Source organism: Phascolarctos cinereus, unplaced genomic scaffold (genome assembly GCF_003287225.1).
Source record: "Phascolarctos cinereus isolate Bilbo 61053 unplaced genomic scaffold, phaCin_HiC Scaffold_4;HRSCAF=312, whole genome shotgun sequence".
NCBI classification, from domain to species: domain Eukaryota; kingdom Metazoa; phylum Chordata; class Mammalia; order Diprotodontia; family Phascolarctidae; genus Phascolarctos; species Phascolarctos cinereus.
Window position 1 is genome coordinate 493,166,840 of NW_027555847.1, and position 24,194 is coordinate 493,191,033.

Consider the following 24,194-nt stretch of genomic DNA (forward strand, 5'->3'; position numbering starts at 1 on the left):
AATCCAAGGATAGGATCTGAACATTTATTCCTATTAAATTTCACTTTAATTGATTTATGTCAGTGTCCATTGAGAATGGACTGTGTCCATTCTTTTGAATTCTGATTCTGTTATGATTCAACTATCACTCCTAGCTTTGTATCATCTTGAGACTGGACAAGTATGTCATCTGTGCCTTCATTCAAGCCATTGCTAAAAATGTTGAACACAGTGGCAAAGATGAGTAAAGGAAGTAATGTAGTAAAGACCTCCTTCTAAGGTGACAGTGACATATTAATGTCTACTTTTTGGATTCTGTAGTTCAACTAGTTCTGAGTCCATCTGACCATATTCTCACCTAAGTCACGTCTCTCTATCTTATCCATAAGGAGAGCATCAAAGGTGGTTTCCAAGGTGTAGCTGAAAACTAGTTGTACTGAATTTATGGGATCCCTCTTATCTACCTTTAACTAGATACTGAAGAACAAGGACTGGCTTCCTTTTCTATTTGCAGTGTCATAGCTTAGGACGAAGTAAATACATAACAAGTACTTTTTTCATTTATTCAAACCAGCATAGTTATCTTTCTTCCCCTTTGCCTCCTCAGATGAAATGAAGTTAACTGTCTCCTGACTTACTAGAATTATATGAGGAAAGATTTCTCTCCTTACTCTGATCTTTCATCTCTCTTAAAAAATTTCCTTGATCCCATTGCCTAGTTGTGTCCATTTTATATCACAGCTCTTTCACTTTATGATTCAGGATTTCTTCTTGTGCTAAAAGTCTCTTTATTTTCATGTGAAACAGCATTATTCTGCATTTCCTTTTGAAAGCTTAAGCAGATGGAGGCTCAGATGCCATACACATTGCATTGTACTGTTATATTAGTTTCCAATGTCACATGCTTAAGCTTTGGACATGCTGATTTCCATTGTGAGTACTGGAGTATATACTCTCTGAACTTTTGTTACCCAAAATTAGCATAGTGTATAGACCTATTTGAGACATGTTCAAGGAACAAGAAGGAGAAACAATGCATGGAGGGTGAGGTGCAATGTCTAAGAAGATTGGAAATGTGGAGAAGTTATAAGGGACAATGAATACCAAACAGAGGATTTTATATTGAATCCTGCAGGTGACAGGGAGCCACTAGAGTTTAGTAAATAGATGAATGGCATTGAGACCTGAGCTTTATGGAGATAACTTTGATACCTGAGAGGAGGATGAACTGGAGTGGGGAAAGATTTGTGGCAAGCAGACCAACCAGCAAGCTACTGCAAAAGTCCAGGCACAAGGGGATGGTGGCAATGTCAAAGGAAAGAAAAAGACATATACAAGAGATGTTGCAAAGGTAGACTTGACAGGCCTTAACAAAAGATTGTGTATGGACAGAGGAGTAAAATCGAGGAGCTGATAACAATACTGAAAAAATGAGAGGATGGTGGTTTCCTTGAGAATAACAGGGAAGTTTAGAACAGGTAGGGAGTTATGAATGAAAGATAATGGGTTCTGTTTTTAATGATGAATTGAAGATATTTTGAGAATATACAATTTAAGATGTTCAATAGGCAGATGGAAATGTGAGACCAGAGGTCACAGAGAAAATAATACTGATTAATATGTGAAAGTAGTAGAGTAGCTGTAGATTAGTTTACACTAACTAACTTACCAATCAGGACAACTTATCTCTATGTCAGCATTCCAAGGCAGAGTGTATTCTCCAGGAATAGGAAGCTGGTACCTTGAGTTCTAGTAAAAATGGGTGCTATTCCATTGAAGAACAGGGGTTGCAACTATACTACAGATACAGTGAGTTCTGGTAAATCCTGGTTTCCTAATGGATTGCCAGAGGATATTTGAAGCATAGTTTGGGTCATGGTAAATATCCAATGCAGAATACAAATAGAAGAGGATTCCAGATGTTTTTTCCTTGTATTTGATATAGTGTTGATTGAATAAAGTCAAGAATATGACAAAATTTCTTAAATAAGACTAATAATAACTCAAAAGACTTCAACCTAACCACACAGAGGAAAAAAACAAAGTTAAGGATGTGGAATGTTCAGTTTATGATATACAGTGGGATAGAAAGCCCATGTCACGCATCCACTGGCAAATATATCTTGAAAGCACATTGCATATGTGCCCTATACTGGTTTTAGAATTAGGTAAGAGGTAAACAAACTGGTTCCCACTTGGGAACTGTAAGGTGCTTTGATTGACTTTCAATGTTTTCATTCATCTTTTTAACATTATTATTCTTCTGGTCATTCTTCATGTAATATTATGATTTCTAAAGAATTCAAATTGCAAGTCATAACAGAATAATATAGACAGTCATGGTGAGCATGAATAAACTACTACATATTATCAATGAAGGCTTGCATAGGAAAAGTGGCATAAAAGAAAATATCAGGAAAAAAATGTATGATTGGAAAAGGGTCTTCATCTAAGGAGAGCAAGGGATAACCGATTTACAGAATGGATTAATAAGTGGCCCCTTGCTACCTTTAATTTAAAAGGGTCTACAGGGGAAAAAAATCATCACATAAAGACTCCCTGTGGAAGATTTATGGTAGAACATGGACAAGAATCAAAAAAAGCTCAAGTCCTGGATAGGTTGTTCATCAGTGAGATGATGTATCCTTTTCAGTATCAAAGTATCTACAGCAAAGAGGTGAAAACATTGAAAAACAAAACCCACACATTTTAGTTAAGGCTACATAAGACTAATGATTCACAAGACTAAGACAATTTGTAAGCTAGGAGACAATGCCTCTGAGTATATATGAAAGTTTGCAAAAGTGAGACTCATATTTTATCATGATTTGTAGAAAATTTCTGTAGAAAACCTGAAAGCATCTTTTATACAGAGAAGGATAAAGTTTAGCCATAGTTGAAGTTTCCCTAAAATGGAACCACTTTTAAAATGTTAGGAATTCACAGTACCATTCCTAATCATTCTACCATGTCAAATGGTATATCACACTTGACTTTCTCAAATAGGATTTTTTTTTGTTGTATTTTACATATACACATGTTATATGTTAGGGATAGTTAAAGAACACATGAATCTTTCAAAACCCCCGATGGGGTACTTGGGTGCTTGTACTTGGACCCTAATTTCTCCCTAGAATCAGAAATACTGTCTCTGACAATTTCTCCCCAGCCCAAGTTCACTGTGCCTAGCAATTACTCACGAGTGGGCCCCTTATCTCTCTCCCTGGTGCAGCTACACAAAGCTGGGTGAGAGAGCGCTGGGCTGCTCAGGCCCCAACCCTAAGATCATGTCTCTGGAAGCCTCCCAATTCCTTAGTAAGCTCCTGTCTTGTGAGAAAACTTTCCCTTGTTGCAGAACATTCTCTAACCAGGACACAGAGAGAGAGATCTTGTCTGGCCCAAGGAGTTTTGTCCCTGGCTGGCCCAGGGACTCTTCCTCCTGCCAGATTCTCAAGAGCCATGCCTCTGACATCTCCCTCCCTGTCTGGTATACTACCTACACTTTCCTTCCCCATGCCCTTTTCCATATAAACCTTAGCTTCATCCTAAGTCTCTCACAGGTTCCTTAAGAATCCTTGCCCACTGAAAACATAACAATAAACTTTTTGCCAACTTGACTTAAAGAATGCTTGAGTCTGTGAATTCATTCCAGATGACCCCATTCTATACTCACTCTTTGAGGGGTCTCAGCCTCTCAGACCACAATACCCCAAATCAAATCATGTGTAATCTTAATCCAAATATTCATTAGACAAGCTGACAACAAAGAAATCTCTAATTAAATGAGGCAAAAAGGGAAGAATAGATGTGAGATATATATATGTAATTTATATATCCCATAAGGTTTCAACAAACTATTATTATTCCTCGGATCAATTTGGAATCAGAGAACTGGCTCTGCCACAAACTAGCTGTGTGACAATGGACAAGTCCCTTGACTTCGATAAGCCTCAGTTTTCTTAACTGCAAGATGATGATACTTGTACTACCTACAGGGATGTTGTAAGAAAACATTTTTCAAGGTGTCATACTATGTAAATGTGTATACACACAAATATATTTTATATACATATATGTATATAATTATTTTTGTTTGTAGTAATTATATTTATTCTATCATTCAGCTATCTTCTTAGATATGAAGGAAAATAACCACTAAATCTATGTAGTATCAGAAGGGCTGTGGATAAATATATCATACACTAAAAGACCTTTGGAGATCTTTCTACTAAAAAAGACTGTAACATTTTGAACCAGAATGGCAGTCTTCACCAACAGAAAACACTTACACTGTAATAAAGATAATATCTCATTGAACTCTCTTTTAGTAATCCACTCTATTATTTTGTAACTATCAGGAAAAAAAGGAGCTATGTAGTATTTTCCTTCCAAGTTCTATTTCATTTGTGCCCTCTTGTACTTCATTACTCCAGTAATAGTAACTAGAAGGGTAGCTAGGTGATGCAGTAGTTAAAATGCCAGGCCTGCAGTCAAGAAGACCAGTTCAAATCTGACCTGAAACACTTACTAGCTGTGAGACCCTGAGCAAATCACTTAACCTGATTTGCCTCTCTCATCTTTTGTAAAATCAGTTGGAGAAGCAAGTGGCAAACGATTCCAGTATCTTTGCCAAGAAAATCCAAAATGGAGTGACAAAGAATGAAACATGACTGAAATGACCCACCTACAACAACAATAAAAAATAGGAACTAGGGTTACAGAGGCTGGAATGTGTGGATACTTTATTGATCTTATATACAGGTCAGTAGATCAAAGATATTGCATAAAGTTTTTCATAACTGTTACAAAATAAAAGTTGACAGCAAAAGACAAGTTTGTAAAATTTCTGCTCAAATTCATCTCCTCCCTCTGTATCCATCTCAAACCTCTTATTATCATAGATTTGGAGCCAAAAGAGACCTTATAGGTCATTGAATCTAATCCAACCATTTTGCAAAAAAAGTGAGGCACTGAGAGTTTAAGGAATTTGCCCAAGGTCAAAAGGCTGATAAATGTTTGAGGACAGATTTGAAATCAGATTTTCCTGATTCCAAATTCAGTATTCTAACCACAAACCATACTGCCTTTCTCTATGCTTTTGAAGTTTCAGTTGGTTGATAGCTTTCCTTAGTTTCACCAGTGGTTATACACATACACACACACACACACACACACACACACACACACACATACACATACCCACATATGGTCCCCCCCATATTTTCTTTTCCTTATAAAGATGTTTTGTATTCATGTAATCAGAATTTCATGTCTTAAAGAATTTTAAGCAATTGGACCCTACCCAACCTAGCTCTAAACTGTTTGAAAACCATTCTCCTGAAATCAAGAATATATATCAGAATATGCCTGGAAATATTAAATTGATTTATCTTAACATCTAAGTTGCAATGTTTAGGATATCCCAAAGCTCCCATAGTCTTTTCAAGTTCCTTTTTCTTCCTCCCACTCTTTTCCCCAAATCAAAATTTTAACTCCTGGTAAAGGTCTCTAGTCCCTCATTCATCATCCTTCCCGTGTCACATTATAATGGAAGAGTGATCACTGTTGTATGGGATTGAGTGCTGGAATTGGAGTCAGGAAAGACCTTTGTCATGAGGCTCAAATTAAATGATATGTTTAAAGCACTATATAAACAACATTGTTTCATATAGATTCTATATTATGTGCTATATTACATATCATGGTAATATATAAATATTAGTTATTTTTATATGGATTTTGAGAAGAAAAGCAGGCACAGTTATATACTACATGGAACTATGAATTCATTTAACCATTGTGGAAAGTGAATTGGAATAAGGCAAAGAAAATGCCAAAAAAGAGTCCATGCCTTTTGCTCTAGAAATACTGCTGGTAGATATACCCAAAGCAGGTAAAATTAGAAAGAAATATTGAACAGATACTAAAATATTCACAAGAGCACTTTATAACAGTAAAGGAACTGAAAGCAAACTCTGTTGTTGTTCAGTTGTTCAGTCCTATCCAATGCTTTGTGACATCACAGGCCATAGCACACCAAGCCCTTCTATCCTACACCATATCCCAAAGTCTATCCAAGTGCATGTTTCTTGTTTCCATATTATCTATCCCTCTCATCCTCTTTTCCTTTTGACTTCAATCTTTCGTAACAACAAGGTCTTTTCCAATGAGTTCTGACTTCTCATTATGTGGCCAAAGTATTTAAGCTTCAGTTTCAGTATTCGACCTTCCGGTGCTTAGCCTGAATTATTTCTTAAAAATATTTACTGATTTGATGACACCCCCATCCCCACCACTGGCTGTCCAAAAGACTCTCAGAAGTCTTCTTCAGCATGACAATTTGAAAGCTTTGATCCTGCGGTGGTCAGCTTTCCTTATAGTCAGACTCTCACAGCCATTCACCTTATTGGAAAACAAGAGAACAAAACAAAACAAACATAGCTTTGACTCTACAAACCTTTGTTGGCAAGGTGATGTCTTTGCTTTTTAGTATGCTGTTCAGATTTTCCCATAGCTTTCCTTCCAAGGAGCAAGCGTCTTAATTTTATGACTACAGTCATCAACTGTAGTGATCTTTGAGTTCATGAACATAAAATCTGACAATGCTTCCATTTCTTCTCCCTCTATTTGCCAGGAAATGATGGGACCAATTGCTAAGGTCTTAGTTTTTTTGGAATTTTTTTATGTTAAGCTTCAAGCTAGCTTTTTCATTCTCCTCTTTCACCCTCATCAAGAGGCTTCTTAATTCCTCTTCACTTTCTGCCAGCATAGTGGTATTGTGTGTATATCTGAGATTGTTGCTATTTCTCTGAACAACCTCTTCCTTTGATTCATCCAGCCTAGTATTTCACATGGTGTACTTTGTATATAAGTGAAATAAATAAGGTGACAATATACAGCCTAGTTGTATTCCTTTTCCAATCTTAAATGAATCAGTTGTTCTGTGTCCAGTTCTAACTTTTGCTTCTTGGCCTTCATACAGATTCCTCAGGAGACAAGTAAGATGATCTGGTACTCCTATCTCTTTGAGGACTTGCTACATTTATTGTTATGCAGGTAGTCAAAAACTTTAGTGTGATCAATGAAACAGAAGTACTTTTTTTTTTTCTGGAACTCTCTTGCTTTCTCCATAATCCACAGCATGTTGGCAATTTGGTTTCTAGGTCCTGTGCCTCTTTGAAAAGCAGCCTGCTCTTCTGGTAGTTTTCAGTTCTCCTTAGGCATAGCCTTGCTGGCATGTTAAATTAATGCAACTGTTTGGTAATTTGAACATTCTTTGGCACTGCCATTCTTTAGGATTGGGACATAAACTGATTATTTCCAACCCAGTGGCCACTGTTGAATATTCCAAATTTGCTGGCATATTGAATGCAGCATTTTAATAGAATCATCATTTAGTATTTTACATAGCTCAGCTGGAATTCCATCACATCTACTAGCCTTATTGTTATCAATGCTTCCTAAGGCCCATTGACTTCATTCTCTGAGATGTCTAGCTCTATATCAGTAACCACATGATTGTGGTTTTTGGTATTGTTAAGATCTTTCTTGCCCATTAATCAGGGGATAACTAAACAAAGTCTGGTAAATGTTACAGAATATTACTCTCCTATTAGAAATGCTGAATATTATGAATTCAGAGAATCATAAGAAAACATACATATATTGAGGCAGAATAAAGTAAGCAGAACCAATAAAACAACATATTCAATGATTACTCAAATTCTCTCTGCCTCACTTTTCTCATCTGAAAAAAATATGTGGTTAATATTAGCTCTTACCTCTAATAGTTGTTGTATAGATTGAATGAGATAGTGTTTTATAGACAGCTTTGCAAATATTAAATATTATATAAATTCTACTATCAGCAGTAGCAGTGGCAGTAGCAGCAGTAGCAGTAGAAAGAAATCTACCTAAAAATCCCCATTGAGCCCCTTATTCAGGGCTGGGTATTTTTTTCTTTTATACTCAACACATTGGACCAGTAGGAGAAGTCAGCATATTAGTTTTTCCCCATTGCTGCATTTAAGATATTCCCCCTTTCCTACTTTTACCATCACTCTAGAGTGTCTCCTTCATCAATGGTCCTTTCTCAAGATAGCTAACAAGTCTGTCTGCCTGTCAGTCGTCTCTCTTCCACCTTCCCTCCCTCTCCTTCTCCATCAATCCTAAACCCCATTGACCATCTTCAGAACTTCAGTACGAACACTTGAATACTCTGACCTCACAGTTCATCAACTTTCTCAAGTCACAAACTCTCTTCCCCAATCTGATTTCTTTGCTTTTACTCTTATACTACTTAATGTTGCTGAAGAAAGTCATGTAACTGTCCTGGCTGGATGTATTACAAATTCTCATTATTGAATCTCAACTGTACCCTCATTGCTGCCAGCAATCCTCTTTTTCTTCATTGATTGACACTTTCTTCAGCTGCTCCTACTTTACTGAGAAAATTGAGTCCATCCATCATGAACTCCCTTATCTTTCCACTCTATATTTCTGAACCATTTAAAATCTTCAATGGGGGTCTCTGGGGATGACGTGAGCCTTTATCTTGAGAAGATTAACCCCTTTCCTTGTGTCTTTCATCCCACCCTTTCTTTTTTTTTCCTCCTCTAGGAGCTTACTACAGTTATCATTTTCTATCTCATATCAAATTCTCCCCATTTACTGGATTTCTTTGCTGCCTAAAAACATACATAAATTTTCCCCATCCTTAAAAACAAACAAACAAAAAAAACCCAGATAAACAAAAATACTCTTTCAATTAAGCTTGAAAATCTCTGAAGCCATCATTCAATATTTTTCTTTTCTTTCACTGACAAACTTTTAAGGGGAAAGGGAGGTATCTATATTCACCACCCACATTTCCTTAACATACAACAGCTTTTTAACTTCATGAATTTTGGCTTTTGACTTACCACTTAGATAAAATTGAGCTCTTCAAGTTTACCAATGGTATCAACTGTCACATTCAATCTCCTTTTCTCAGTCTTTGTCCAGCTTGATCACTTTGAAGCTTTCAATTTTGTTTCCCCACACACATACTTCTTTTTCCTTGGCTCCTAAAAAACTGCTCTCTCCTGTTTGTCTCCCTAACTGATCATTTCTGCTGAGTTCCCATTGTTGAATAATTACTCTTCCTTTCCCCAACCCACACACTAATATAGTATGAGTGAACCTGAAGTCTCCTTGATATTCCTCTTTCTATACACCTCCCTTGATTATCTGATCTGTTCCCATTGTTTCAAATTCTTGTTGCTTTAAAGACCATCTCAGCTAATGATTCTAAAAACCTTCATACCCAGTTCCAATCTTTATTCTGAATTTCCATCCTAGTTTGAACTGCTTGACAATTCTGTCTGGATGTCCCAACAATATTCCAGGCTTAGCATAACCAAAATTGAACTTAATATCATTCTCCCCAGGCCCATCCTGATTAAGATTTCCCTACTTTTCTAAGGGTACCACCATCCTTTGAGGTGCTCAGGTTCACAGTTTTGTAGTCATTCTCTATCACCCACAATATTCCATCAGATACAAATTCCTTTCCATTTCTGCCTTCACAACATCTGTTTCCTGCTTTTTGCTCACTAAGTCATCATCTAGCTTCAAGCCTACATCACCTTTTACCTGAAATTTTAATAGCCATCTTACTATCCTTCAAATCTCTTTCCTTCACATTCCATTGTCCTTCAGTTACCAAAATAATCCTCCTAAGGTGTGGCCATATCATCCCCCTGTATAAAATCTTCAGGTGTTCTCTATTACCTTTAGGTAATATAATAATATTAGGTATAAAATACCTAAAATAAAGGGTAAACACATCCACTTGAAATTTATGAATCTTTGAAATCTTGTTATCATTTACCATAACCAGAACAACATGAACTCAATATCATGTTCAGAAAAAGAAAAGTTGCCTCATGGTTTCTTAAAGGGCCAGACTCTCAACCAAAAGAGAGAGCCATAGGTCAAGAGATTAGTACTCCCTTAATTCAGAAGCTTTAGTGAATTAAGGCAGATGAGTAAGATTATAGCCAAATTTCACCTGAGGGAGTTCTCAGATAAGGTTGTTGTCTTCCTAGAATTAGTCCATTGGAGCAGTCTCATTCTAGTCCAAGCCCTTAGAGTAGTTCTGATTTTTTCATATTACTTCTCATGTGCTTTCTATATTCTATCATAACTAGATTGCTACCTTTTTCCTTGCATCTATGTGCTTACACAGACTTTTTAAATTGGTGCCTCCATATATTCCCTCAGCCACACTGTCCCCAAAATGTTCTTATTTCCTGTGGTACTACTTCGAGTGTGCTCCCTCCTCCTCCTCATAACCACATTCTGTGATCTGCTAGTCCTGCCTTCCAGAAACAGTGGTGGTGGTGGTGGGGGAGTGGAAGCAGAAGGGAAGGGGTTGATTAGGGGAGGAGAGGGAGGTATTGATTTTTCAATCTTCCCCCATTCAGCCATCTGCTGTTCCCTAGATGAAAGCCTGTGAGGTTCCTGAGACCCTGAGGTGAATGTTTGTGAGGTGAAATTTCCTGAGGCCCAAGCACTTCCCAACAGAGCTGTCCTTAGGGCCCCCTTCTGGCTGATTCAGTGGAGTTTGCCTGTAGGTATCCACACTTCACCCTGGCCCAACTTCAGCCCTTCAGGGTCCCATCCTCCCTGAGGTCCTCTCAAATTGTCTTAGGAGGACAATTGCTTTACCCTTTTATTTTTGCTGCTCTATGTTCATTTTGTGGTGATTTTCTGTTTGTGGAGGAAATCTGGAAAGGCTGGAAATTTCTGACCTACTCTGCCATCTTCCCAGAATGCATGTGTACACACACACACACACGCACACACATACAAATATATACACACACACACATTCTTCCTTCTTTTTTTCCACTTAATGTATTTTCCCTCTTTTTTCCATTCAATAATATTTTATTTTTTTCCAATTACATATAAAGATAGTTTTCAACATTCACTTTTATAAGATTTTGAGTTCCAATTTTTTTCTCCCTCCCTTTCTCACCTTCCCCCTCCTCAAGATGGCAAGTAATCTGATATAGGCTATACATGTACAATCATATTAAATATATTTTCACATTAGTAATGTTGTGAAAGAAGAATCAGAACAAAAGGGAAAAATCATGGGAAAGAAAAAACAAACAAACAAAAAGATAAAATAGTATGCTTTGATCTGTATTCAGACTCCACAATTCTTTCTCTGAATGTGGATAGGATTTCCATCATGAGTCTTTTGGAATTGTCTTAGATATTCTTCTTTCTTTTAACCAATTCACATGAGAATGAGATTCAAGCATTGCCAACAGCCCCCCTCCATTTCCCTTCCATTGTAAAATTTCTTCCTTCTTGACCCTTTTATATGAGATAAATTTCCCCATTCATCCTTTCCCTTCCCCTTCTCCAAGTGCATCCCTTATTCTCACCCATCCATTTTTAAAGATAATCCCAACTTCAACTCATTTCTATGCCATCTGTCTATGTTGAGTCTTTCTAACTGCCTTAATTATGATCATGCTCTTAAGAGTTTCATGTATCATTTTTCCATATAGGAATGCAAATGATTTAACCTTGTTGAGTCCCTTATGATGTCTCTTTCATATTTACCTTTTTATGCTTCTCTTATGTCTTCTATCTGAAAGTCAAATTTTCTATTCATCTCTGGTTGTTTTATCAGATCATTGAAAGTCCTTTATTTCATTAAATATCCACCCCCCCACCCCCACCCTGAGGAATTATACTCAGTTTTACTGGGTAGATCGTTCTTGGTTGTAATCCTAACTCCTTTGCCTTCTGGAATATTATAATCAAAGGTCTTTGCTCCTTTAATGTTATAGTCACTCTGATCTTGTGTGATACTCACTGTGATTCCATGGTATTTCAGTGGTTTATTTCTGTCTGCTTGAAATATTGTCTCTTTGACTGGGAGTGCTTCAATTTGTCAATAATATTCCTGGTAGTGTTCATTTTAGGATGTCTTTTAAAAATTGATTTGCCAATTCTTTCCATTTCTATTTTAACTTCTAGTTCTAGGTTATTGGAACAGTTTTCCTTGATAATTTCTTGAAAGGCAATATCCAGATTTTTTTCTTTTTTGACGGCTTTCAGGCAGGCCAATAATTCTTAAATTATCTCTCCTCAATCTGTTTTCCAGGTCAGTTGTTTTTCCAACTAGATATGTCACATTTTCTTCTGTTTTTTTTTCATTCTTTCGACTTTATTTTACTATACCTTGATGTTTCATGGAATCATTACTTTCCACTTGCCCAACTCTCATTTTTATGGAATTGTTTTTTCTTTTTTTTTTTGAATTGTTTATTTCAATGTTTTTGTACCTCTATTTTTTTCCCATTTGGCCAATTCTGCTTTTTAAGAAGTTCTTTTCATCAGCGAAATTTTGTTCCTAAAGTCCATTTGATCAATTCTGTTTTTTAAGATGTAATTTCTCAGTGAATAGAGCTCTGGCCTTGGAGTCAGGAGGACCTGAATTCAAATCCAGCTTCAGACACTTGATGCTTACTAGCTGTGTGACCCTGAGAAAGTCACTTAACCCCAATTGCCTTACAAAAAAAGATATAATTTCTCCAAGATTTTTGTTCTTCTTTTACCAAGCTGTTAATTGATTTTTTCATAATTTTCTTTTATTGCTCTCATTTCTTTCACCAGTTTTCAATCTATCACTTGTATTTGATTTTAAAAACAATTTTTCAGCTTTCCCAGGAACTTTTTTTTTTAAAGTATTTGCTTGTAGCTATTTTGACTTTGTTGCCTTCTGCATTTGTGTCTTGATCATAAGTTTTACTATGGCAGCTTTTTATGGTTGGGTTATTTTTGTTTTGTTTTTTACTCACGTTCCAGCTTATTTTTTGACTTTGAACTTTATATTAAAGTTGGGCACTGTTCCTGGTGTAGCGGCTGTGAAGCGACATAGTCCCAAGTTTCAGGCTTTTTCACACTGCTGTTTTCAGACCTAGTTTTGAGAGTTTGCAGTTTTCCATGCTTCCAGGATGGCGTGATCCAGTTTAAGGTGTTGTCACTGATCCCTTTTTACCAGAAGTGACACTGCTCCTCAGGGGCCCTGCTCCCTTGGTACAGCAAGTGCTCTGCTCTACCCTGTAACTGTGATCTCAAAATGGGTATAAGCAATAGAGCTGCTAAACAGCACCCTGTCCTACACCTAGTACTAGCACAGCAGTCCTCTGTGTTCCCTTTTTGACCAGTTTGCCAGATCCCCCTACCAGCTCTGATTTGAGAGCTCCTGAAGCTGTTGCTGCCTTCAAGGCTCATTGCTTGTGTTGCTGAAGCATGGGCTCCAGGCCTACTCCTAAACCAGTGTCACAGACTTCCTCTGTTGTCTTGGGCTGGATAAATGTCTCACCCTGATCTTTTGTTAGCTCTGACACTCTAGAATTCATTTTGAAGTATTATTTTAAAGTCGTTTGGAGGGGAATGTTTGGAAAACTTGGGTTTTTCCTCCACTCCACCATTTTGGCTCTGGCCCCAGAAATGCCCCTAAAGTGCCTAACCAAACATCTTGAGTTCCCTGCATCCTAACATCAGGGTGTCAATGCTTATCTCTACACTCCATGGGAGAATCATCCTTCAGATACTTCTAAATAAAAGTCAATGTCTTATAATTCTATCATGTTGATTATGGAAATTCATTGAACTGATAAGGGATTCCCTAGTGAACACATCTTCACATGTTCATACTTTCTTATGTTTCTAGGTAAGTAAACTATATATATTGGGGAGAAAATTCCTGAAGTGTATTTTGTTCTTCTTTGTCATGAACCAGTATTAGCACAAGACAGGTAAGAAAATAAAAACTGGACCATGTTCAAAGAAAATGGAACAGTAACATTGGCTACCTTCATCCTTTACTTTCTAGTTTTGTTTGATCTTCATGGGAATCCTGGAGTGGACTTCAGTGTATGTATTTGCTATATTCAAATGGAATTTCTCTGACTAATTAGATCTTTGGACTAGACAGAGAAAGTTCTTGATGAAAACATATAAGATTTGTGATTGCTCTACGCATTTAGAGTTGGGTTGTGTTTATGGTGGAGCAGAATGAATCCTTATTTTGGATCAGAAGAATTGGTTTTGAATCTTGACTCTACTACTTCTGACCAGTATGACAAGTTTGAACTTCACTTTGCTGGCTTCAGCTACTTACCCTGTAAAATTAGGAGAATGCAATAAATGATTTCTAATGTTCCTTCCAGCTCTAAAATGGGAATCCATAGTCCTTCATCTGTTCAGAGATAATATAATTGGCAAAAAAAAAATCCACAATTAACAGTTCAAAATAATTCCAGGTCTCAAGAAGACAGAGAAGCTCCATAGCATGTAACATGATAGTAGTTATGGGAGAATAAACATGAAGATGTTTAGAAAGTAATGGGGACCAAGGGTTAGGCAGAAATAAGGATCAAGGATGAAAAATAGCTATGCCATGCCAGATTCAAGTTCTGAGTATCTCCTCTGGTGCTATAGTGAGGTCCCTGGAAGGTCAAGTTCTTTACTTTGGTAATATTGAACATGTTTTGATTTTCATACTTCCCTGTTGAGCTAGAGCAAGAGTCCTCTAAGAGATGTTTGTTGGAATCAGAGGGAGAATGAAACACTGTGGAGAAACAGAACCAGAAGAGGGATAGACAGGTACCTTGAATTACTATAGGGAGATTCCCTTCTCTTGGGACCCTGTGGCTGACCTGAGGCTTTCAGGAATAGGTAAAATAAAACCAGTTCCAGCTGAACTCAAGTCTTCCTGATTCTAGGCCAAGTGCTCTATCCACCGAGGCACCTAGCTGTTTCTGTTGCTATACCTTTAATGTTAGTTCTGAGGCTGGGTCATCACTGTGGTGCAAATGGAGAAGTAAAAGATATGTTTTAGTCCAGAGACAATATTTGTTATTTGTGTATCAGAATTGGGAATATAAACAGCGAAGCAAATTGTAGCCTAATTGAATATAAGCCTGCCTATCATAATTGCATCAGCTGTACTAACTAATGATTACCTACCTACCTGAAGAAATGGGTGTGAAGTGGCAATCTTAAATAGCAAGGCTAGCTATGAAACAGGAGAACTGCATTCAGTACTGTTCACAATACCCAGTAGTGAAAGTAAGTCAGTGTGTCAGGAAATATGGCAATATCAGATGCCAACAATTAATAGGAAGAAGGGGAATTCAATATTATTCAGAATTAAGTTTTTGTAGTGGGGCTGGTACTCATGCCTGGAGCAGGAATTTGGTGAATATTCAGATCTGAGGCCAGAGTGTTGCTTCCAATAGCTAAACATAACATGATTTTAGCCTTTGGCTTGGAGGGAAATATATATTTAACAGATGAGATTTTGATCTACGAATTCCTCTGAGGGTTTAGAGTACAGCATAAGTAGAATTTTAAAGCTCTGCTGGTTTGGAAATTTCAGGGGGATAGATAGGCAAAGATAGTGACCATAAGGAATTACATCCACATGAAGGCCAAGGTAGGGTGATTGTACCATTGGGTGTCTAACTTGACCCTTGGGCATGGCAGATACCAATATAGTGTATCCCAATACAGAGATCCTGGCCCAGAAATAGTATTTTCTCTCAGCCAGAAAGATCCAGAATTAGGCCGTCTGATTTCAGTATCTGTGAAATGAAGTTCTTTGTATATAGAAAGAGAAACATTGGTTTGTGATTTATTAATGGACCAAATTGGATCAAATTTCTAAAACCAATGGCAAAGTAAAGGAAATGTGAAAAATCAGTACACTAATGCACTATTGGTGGAGTTGTAAGCTAGTTCAACGATTTTGGAAAAAATTTGGAATTATTGCCCAAAGGCTTTAAAACTGTGCATATCCTTTGACCCAGCAATACTGTTGGTAGATCTATACCCCAAGGACATCAAAGAGAAAGGAAAAGAACCTATAGGCACAAAGATATTTATAGCAACTCTTCTTGTGGCATCAAAGAATTGAAAACTGAGGGGATGCCCATCAATTAGGGAATGGCTGAATAAATTATGGTATATGAATATGACAGAATACTATTGTGCCATAAGAAATGATGAAACGAATGATTTCAAAAAAACTTAGGAAGATTTATATGAACTGATGCAAAGTGAAGTGAGAAGAACCAGAAGCACAACCTATATAGTAACAATAACATTTTAAAGATAATTAACCATGGTTAGTAACTGATCAAAACAATGATTGGCTTTCCATGGACCTTAGTATACAGCACTGGAGTTGATGCTCAGAATCTGAATCTGGTAAGTCATAGTTACTATTTTTTGAGGAAGAGATATCAAAGGTTCAGCTTTTTATCTCATTTCTGCCTAACCCTGAATTGTTCACTTAGTTTTAGGGTCTTCTGTATCCCAGTTCAATTACTAAACTTTACAATCAGAATAACTTTTACAAATGAATATTTACTTTATAAATATAGTGAGAACAAATATACAAACATCCCCCCAAAACTTGGGGGCCATAATCCCCTTTAAACTATCTCAGTCTCTAGGAATGGGAGGAGGTTCACAGCTTACCTTAGCTTCTGCAAAGCATAGCCTTACCAAGTTCAAAGTCCAAAGCCCCATTTAGGGTTAGCTCCTGGCACTCTGGCTTCTCAGGGCTTCTCTGATTGCTGGCAGCAACATCCAACCTGTAAGCCTGCCTCCAAGTTTGCAAAGGTTTTAGTTTCCAGGTACTGGGACTCCACTGTCTCTGCTTAAAACTGAAAAGAACAAATTAAAGAGACCAAAATTCCAATCCTGTTTCTCAGGGCCACAGGGCCTAAAGAGGAGGAAGACCCCCACCCCCACCTAACAGTTTACTGTGGGTGAATGAGACCTTTTACTCCTTAGATGCTGCTTGAAAGAGAATGAAAGTTTCCAATTAAGGTAGTTTTAAAGACGTAACCTGTTTTAGTTATGTAGCCATTGGCTACATTGGCTGCTCTGACTGATGTGGTAAGAGAATGTAGAATGTCTTCTTCCAGAAGCAAATCGTTGGCATCTCCTTTGTAGGTGTCTCCATCTTATGATCTGGACATGCATCAACATTTTGTCATGTGAGTATAATAATATCATATTTAAAAATAGATCTACAGCCCTATGTGATGTTCAAAATATGTCAGTTAGTAGCTCTTCCCCCCTGGGTCTTCTCATGTTAGTTTGAGAACAGAACTATAACCTCTTATCAATGTAGCAAGAAGTTCTTTTGGAGGACATGTTTGTCCAAAGGGTGGTCTTTTCCACAAGGTAAGTAAACAGAAAGCCCTCCCTAGAATAATCGTTGCTGAATTCAGCAAGGTTCCAAACCACATAAAAGGCACATGGATACAAGAAACTAGTCAGTACCTAGACAGTTCCCTCAGTTTTTCCCAGGGAACTCATATCAGTGATATCAAACTCATATAGACCTACATAGCAGATTGTTACTTTTATATCTTGACTTAGATAATTCTGATAGGTAGGAATAGAAGGTATTTTAACATAAGTGAGAAGGGATGCCTTGGACCAGTATTTGGATTATTTTTCCTTACTGCAAGGTTAATCACTTTCTCTTATTGTGCTCAGATTGGCAGCTCAAAATCCTATGGGAATCTGAGATAGGACATCTATGCATTACAGTGGATGTGAGGGCTGAAGATTACTTAAACAGAAAACTTGGTGTGTTTGAGTTGGGCAATAAGGTTGTGTCTTCATGATGGGAAGGGGGATTTATTTCATATGATGAACTTTGCCTTTTGTGATTTCTCTTTGAAGGGATTTTTCTTCTCGCTTATGAGAGGGCAAGATGTGGGGGGGTGAATCTAGGATCTGACTTGGAATATATGCATTGTCAACCTCTGTCTCAGCTGCCATGTACCTGGAAATATGAATGCAGGTCAGATCCAAGGTAGTTTCTTCCTATTTGTGTTACATCAAGGCATAAACTCTAAAAATTCAAGAGACCTAGGTAAAGTGCAGCAGAAGCTTCTTTCCCTAAACACTGGAGCATTTAAATGAATGAATGAATGGGTGAATGGGTAAATGAATGAAACCCTTTTCACATTTTCAGGTAAAAATCGAATACTTATTATGAGATTAAGGATGTAAATATACTGTGCTTATATGGAAATTCAAAAGGCTGATGGCTCCTACCCTCAAGGAGTTTTTATTTTAAAGTGAAATCAGAAACTACAGGGAGAGTGATGTCCAGGGCAGAGAAGAGTTCCTAGAAGTCTTTTAGAGATATTGGTGGAGCAATAAGGGAATCCATTGATATGCCCTTCTAGAGGCAATGATAGTAATGTTGATTTCATCATAGACCTCAGAGCAGGAGTTGTAAAACTAGTGGGGGGAAGGGTGTGTTCTTATGGTGTGGTAGGATAAAAAGAGGCCAGATGAGGAGGAGGTTGTGTGGTTTCAGGGGGTGCTGATCTGAGGACCCTAGCTCTCTCACCTACACAATGGTCTGTAGGAGTCCATTTTAGAGGGTAGAGTGGGTGCAATATTGCTAGCACCCTAAGGATGCAAAGGGAAAATTAAATTGCTTCTTTTGGTGATGTTTGCAAGGGGTACCCAGAAAAGTCTTGAGAAACAATGAGAATTTCACTTTAAAGTTTAATTTCTCTCATTGTGTTTGAAGAAAGGAAGATAGATTTTTCTTCCTGGTACAATCAAGTTTCATAAATATAGAAGAAAAGACCTGAAGCTTATTCTTGAGTAATTCTTAATTGAATATATTTATTTCATCACTAAGGAGACAGAATTATATCAATTTCTTCTTCACACCAGATGTCCATTTGGGCTGATTTCCAGATTCAAACAAAACTGGCAGAAACCAACTAAAACCACTTCATCAAACTACATTCAGAAAGATTAGTGCCCATATACTTTAAGCTCAACAATAATTCAAGTGAAAAATGAGCTGGAAATCTTTGAAACATTCGAAAGGATAAGTCAATGTGGTATTGTGATTAGTATAGGATTAGGAGTCAGGAAATATGGTTTCTCTGCCCTTTCTGCTACTATCAGCTCTAGCTTTTCAATTTTGGAGAATTTTCTTAACCACTCTGGGCCATTGATGCTTCTAAAAAAAGAAGAGGTGCTAGCTGATATTTAAGCTGATTTTCCTTTATAACATTTCATGTTATATGTGCTTGAAAAATGAAGCAAAATGAAATCAGCTTGTCTCTGCCTCAAGAACTCTCTGCCTTCTCTGTCACAACTCAGTTCCTTTTTGGTCTTTCCTTTTAGTATCTTAGAACTGTTATCTCTATGCCGCTAATGTTTTCCAGCTTGAGGCATTGTTTGTTAAATGAGAACAACCTTCAGGGTCCATCCAACTCATAGCTATACCTCCATTTAGAAGTATACTTAAGTCATGGTTATCAAATGAGATCTTCTCTTGGTTTTAAAGAATAAGAAAGACAGAAAACTTCAATATCTCTTGGTAACATATTCTTCTACCTAACAAATTTAATCAGAGGGATCTTTCCTTAGGCTGTCCTAATTGCTTGAAGTTTCAACTTCATCTCATTTATGCTTGTTTTGTCTCTGGTAGAAATGGAAAACAAGTGTTTGGGCATCTTTTTATGATAATTCATTTATCAATACCATTATCTCCTGCTATGGCCAATATCTTGAATTTGTGTGTTTATTTTGTTTATCTAACAACTATACATGGCACTGGTGAAGGTACTTGATGTTATCTGATGCCACTTACCTTTTGCAAGGAAATAGAGAAAATTTTCATCAAGACCTTGTCTAACCCTGTTTCACTTCATTTTTCACATCAGCAGCTAGAGATTTAATTAGAAAAATCCTGTTATAATGGTTAGCTCACTTTTAGCTAAGGGGAAATATAAGAATCCTTGGGTCATAAGGATAAGTTCTCTGCTGATTTATGGAGTTTATAGCAGATAAAAAGGTATTAGTACAATCACAATAGCTCAGAGCCCCCAGAGAGGAAAATTACTAAAATTCAGACATAAATTTTACTCTCTCACTAATTTAAACTTTGTGTGCCTCTCTACCTGTTGATTTTTATATTTGAGGAAAAGTCAGAATACAAGAAATATTTCTGTAGAAGATGAAAAAGATAATATTATAGGGTCTGTTACTGGTAAGGCTGGGAGAGAGGAAGTTGGGGAAAGAATAGAAAGCAGATGTTTTTGTTTGTATGTTTTGTTTCAGTAGCTTCTTTCAATCTTCAAGATATGAGTATAATCAATAGCTTCATCCTGGTGCTGTGGTTATGAGATACCTGTAGGGGTCTAGTGGCTCACCTTGCTCTCCCTTCTCTGTCACAGCCTAGTCCTCCTTTTGGGTAATCTTTTTTTATTTATTCTTAGATGTGTTGCCCTTGTGTCTCTAATGTTTTCCATTTTGGGCATATTAGGTCCTAATCAGGGCTGGGTTTATCATCTCCCAACTAGTTCTTCTCAGTAGGCTTCCTCAAAGACTTTGTGTCTTTTTTTTTAAGCTTCCAGGCATGACTGAAGTCCTTCTTTCTGACTCAAAGATAATGATAATAGAAATAATTTTTAGGGTTGCCAGGGAATTTTTTTCACCTAATTCAGAAAAGACAGAATGTCAGACAATTCTAAAACCTTAGAGTGTTCCAAAAGTTATAATGCAGTGTAAATCCATGAAAGCTTAAAACTGCACTGACTTTTGAGATAGTGTGTGTGTGTGTGTGTGTGTGTGTGTGTGTGTATGTGTGTGTTGAGAGAGAGAGAGAGAGAGAGAGAGAGAGAGAGAGAGAGAGAGTTTATTAGAAATGAGAACTTCTTCAGAGTAAGCACTCTTTTATCTCCTTTTTTTTTTTTGTATCCTCAATGCCAGGCATATAACAGGCCCTTTAAAATGCTTGTTTAGGGGCAGCTAGGTGTCAAAGTGGATAGAGCCCGGACATGAAGTCAGGAGGACCTGAGTTCAAACCAGCCTCAGACAAAACAATTAGCAGTTATTAGCTGTATGACCCTGGGTAAGTCACTTAACCCCAATTGCTTAAAAATTAAAAAAAGAACAAAATGCTCTTTTGATTAGCTTTTTCTTCTTTAGGGTAAATATTTCATTTCTTTTCCTTATCTTTCATAAGGACTCTTCTCTAGTCCAAAATTTTTGAACTTTTGTATCCTAAAGTACATTTATGATTGTACTATTTTTTTTTGAAAAATACTGTAAATCTTCTAAAGGGGGTTGAGATATAGGCCCTAACTCAAACACTACAAGGAAGAGAAAGCTCTAGTATCAAGCTCTAGTATTAAGAAAATACTTTGGCTCTGTCCTTATACCTTTTCTCCCTGCCCCTCCATGACTGAAATCAGAAGTGGATTGAATTGTACATATGAAACCTTTTAAAATGAACAAAAAGAAAGCTAGACTACAATATATTAGTGTAATTGTATAATTAGTCCTGGACAATAGCATATATCTATAGTTATTGGCACAATCATAAAAATGGTAATAACAATAAGCCATATTTCACACAACTGAGAAAATAATCTTTAATGTACATTTCTAGTCAGCTAATTCCTCTGCTTGAAAACTCTAAATGGTTCCTCAAGGTCCATAGGATAAACTTAAACTCCTTGGCCTCAAATTAGAGAAGCTTCATGGTTTAAGTCCCTTTTTGTGTCTTATTTCATATTATCTTCCCTTATGCATTTTGTTGCAGACTATCACATCCTGCCCCACATTGGTGTGCTTATGTTTGCTGTCCCGTGCCTTTGGAATGGATTCCCTCCATATTGCTACCTCTTGAAATCCTTCTTTTCCTCTATGTTTAACTGTGTTGCCTTGTCCTCTGTGCGACACTTTTCTTAATCGTTCATGACTGAAGGAGATCTTCCCTCTATGAATCTCACCAGACTTGCCCTTTCTTCTACCTTTCCTAGTGATTTCTCTTTTTTACCAACTTGTTCAGTATTTATTTGTATGAATCTCAACACAAACCTCCCCCATCTCAAATTTCTTGAATGTAAGGACCATATTTTTATTTGCTACATTCCCTTCCTTCTTCCTTCCTTCCTTCCTTCCTTCCTTCCTTCCTTCCTTCCTTCCTTCCTTCCTTCCTTCCTTCCTTCCTTCCTTCCTTCCTTCATTCCTTCCTTCTCTTCCTTTTTTCTTATTGCTCGTCATCTTCTTACTGTGATTTCATTGGTGTGGTAAGAAACCAGTGAGGAAGCTTTTCAACTTCTCTACCAGTGAAGGTCCTTCCATTTCTTATCAGTTTATATTTATTGTCTTAGAAAGTTTCAGGGGAAACAGAGTTTAAATGACTTACTCAGGAGCACTCTGCCATAGTATTTATGAGGGAGGATTCAAATCTAGTTTTCTTGACTCTTGTGATTATTCTCTATCCAGTAATTTATATTCCTCTAAACTTTTACATAGAAAGTGTTAATAAAAGTTTGTAAAATTGAACTGGCTTTGATGTTTTGATTCCTAGTTGGCTGTGGCATCACTTATGGTCCTATTGTTTATATGTTCCTATGGCACCCATTTTATTGCTCATATTCCCTTGATAGACAGGCTTTTACTATGTGCTAGCAATACATTTTTTCCCTTGTCAGGTCTGTGAAGGGAGGCCTTGCTTGCCTGTCAACTAAACATTGCTGAGACCCACCATGAATGGTGATTGTCCCTATTGCTTGTTGGAAGATTAAGGAACAGCTATCTCTTTACACTTAAGTTTGTGTCTACAAGGCAGAAAACAACTACTGGGAGAAGGAAATTGTGATGCATCCAGTATTCTTAGAACTGCAGCTGTCACGTTGATGCCTGCTCTCTCTAAGGAATAGTCTTATCAGCAGTACAGGAACATCTCTGGACCTTACTTGGAAAAATAAACATAAGGGCTAACCAATTCTTTGTCCTCCTTCCCACCTCCACCCTCACATGCTAGAGTGGAATGCCCTTGCAAATTTTAGAGTGCCAGAGAGAAAAGTCTCCAACTCCCTTGCTGGTTGTGTTGGGGGTGGAATAGGGTGGCGAACAGGTGCAGAGAAAGAATGTGGATCATTAACTAGTTTCACTTACTTTTCCAGCAAAAATAAGATGTTTAAATTGATGTTTCTTTTCTTTTGAAATCCTCTGTTAAGTCTGCAATTATGTGGAGCAATAAATTGCCATCATAAGAAAATAATTTCATTATCAACTGTATTTGAACTGAGAGCTTAGAAGTAAAAACCTTGTATACAGCAGTTTGATGCAGAACTTTGATTTCTGAGTTGGTAAAGTAATATTGAATTAGCAAAAGCCACCCTCCCTTTAATTTAAGTTGTTGCTTTAGGGTCTTCCTGGTAAAGGTGAAGTCTTTGCTGAATAGAATGCTGGGAAATTTTCTCCCCCAGACAGGTGTAGATCAGAAATGAAGTGGCTTGCTTTCTTCAAAAATAGGACTCTTTATTAAAACATTATAGTACAGAATAACATATGGCAGGAGTGAAACTAGATCAAGATTTAAAGAAACAGCAGCAGGCACAGTTTTCATCAGGAACTTTTTCTCAGTACTACTTAAGTAAGCGGATGGTATCCCACCAGAGCTAATTAGTACTCACTCTGCTATTTCTCTTGAAATCAGGCACCTTCCTGGGCAGGGATGGCTTTTTGGAGCTTTGGTGATCAGGTGCAGGGTAAAGCCAGCTACTACTGACAGGGTAAGCTTTTAATTACTTGGCTGATTCAAGCTCAGGGCCTTGTGAGCCTATTAACAGCTGTCCCAAGACTCCTGCCAAATCTAGAGCTTAAGGCTCAGCACTAGGCATTACTGCCTTTAAGTGCTCTATTTAGAATCATGAAATGGTAGAGCTAGAAGAGACCCTGGACTTTGTCTAGTCTCACACATTTATTGTACAAATAGGAAAGCATAATGTGGTAAAAATCAGTTTTAATATCTCAATAAGATAGGACTTTTTTTTGCCAATTTTAGTAGAACTGATGATATAGTGAGAATAGGTTTGACTACCTTAATAAGGTAGTCGGACACCTTAGCACGACTGATTCCATTTTGTTTTAAGCCTCCATTTTGTCACTGAGCATTTTGAGTAAGTTGTTTTTCTTTAAGTTGTTTTTTTTCAACAATAAGATAAGCACCCATGTGGGATGATATAGTAAAGACCATGTTTGTATTCTTAAAAACATATGATAATCATATGTAATTCATCTGATATAAGGGTCTACAATGAACAAATATAAACAATGTTTTCATT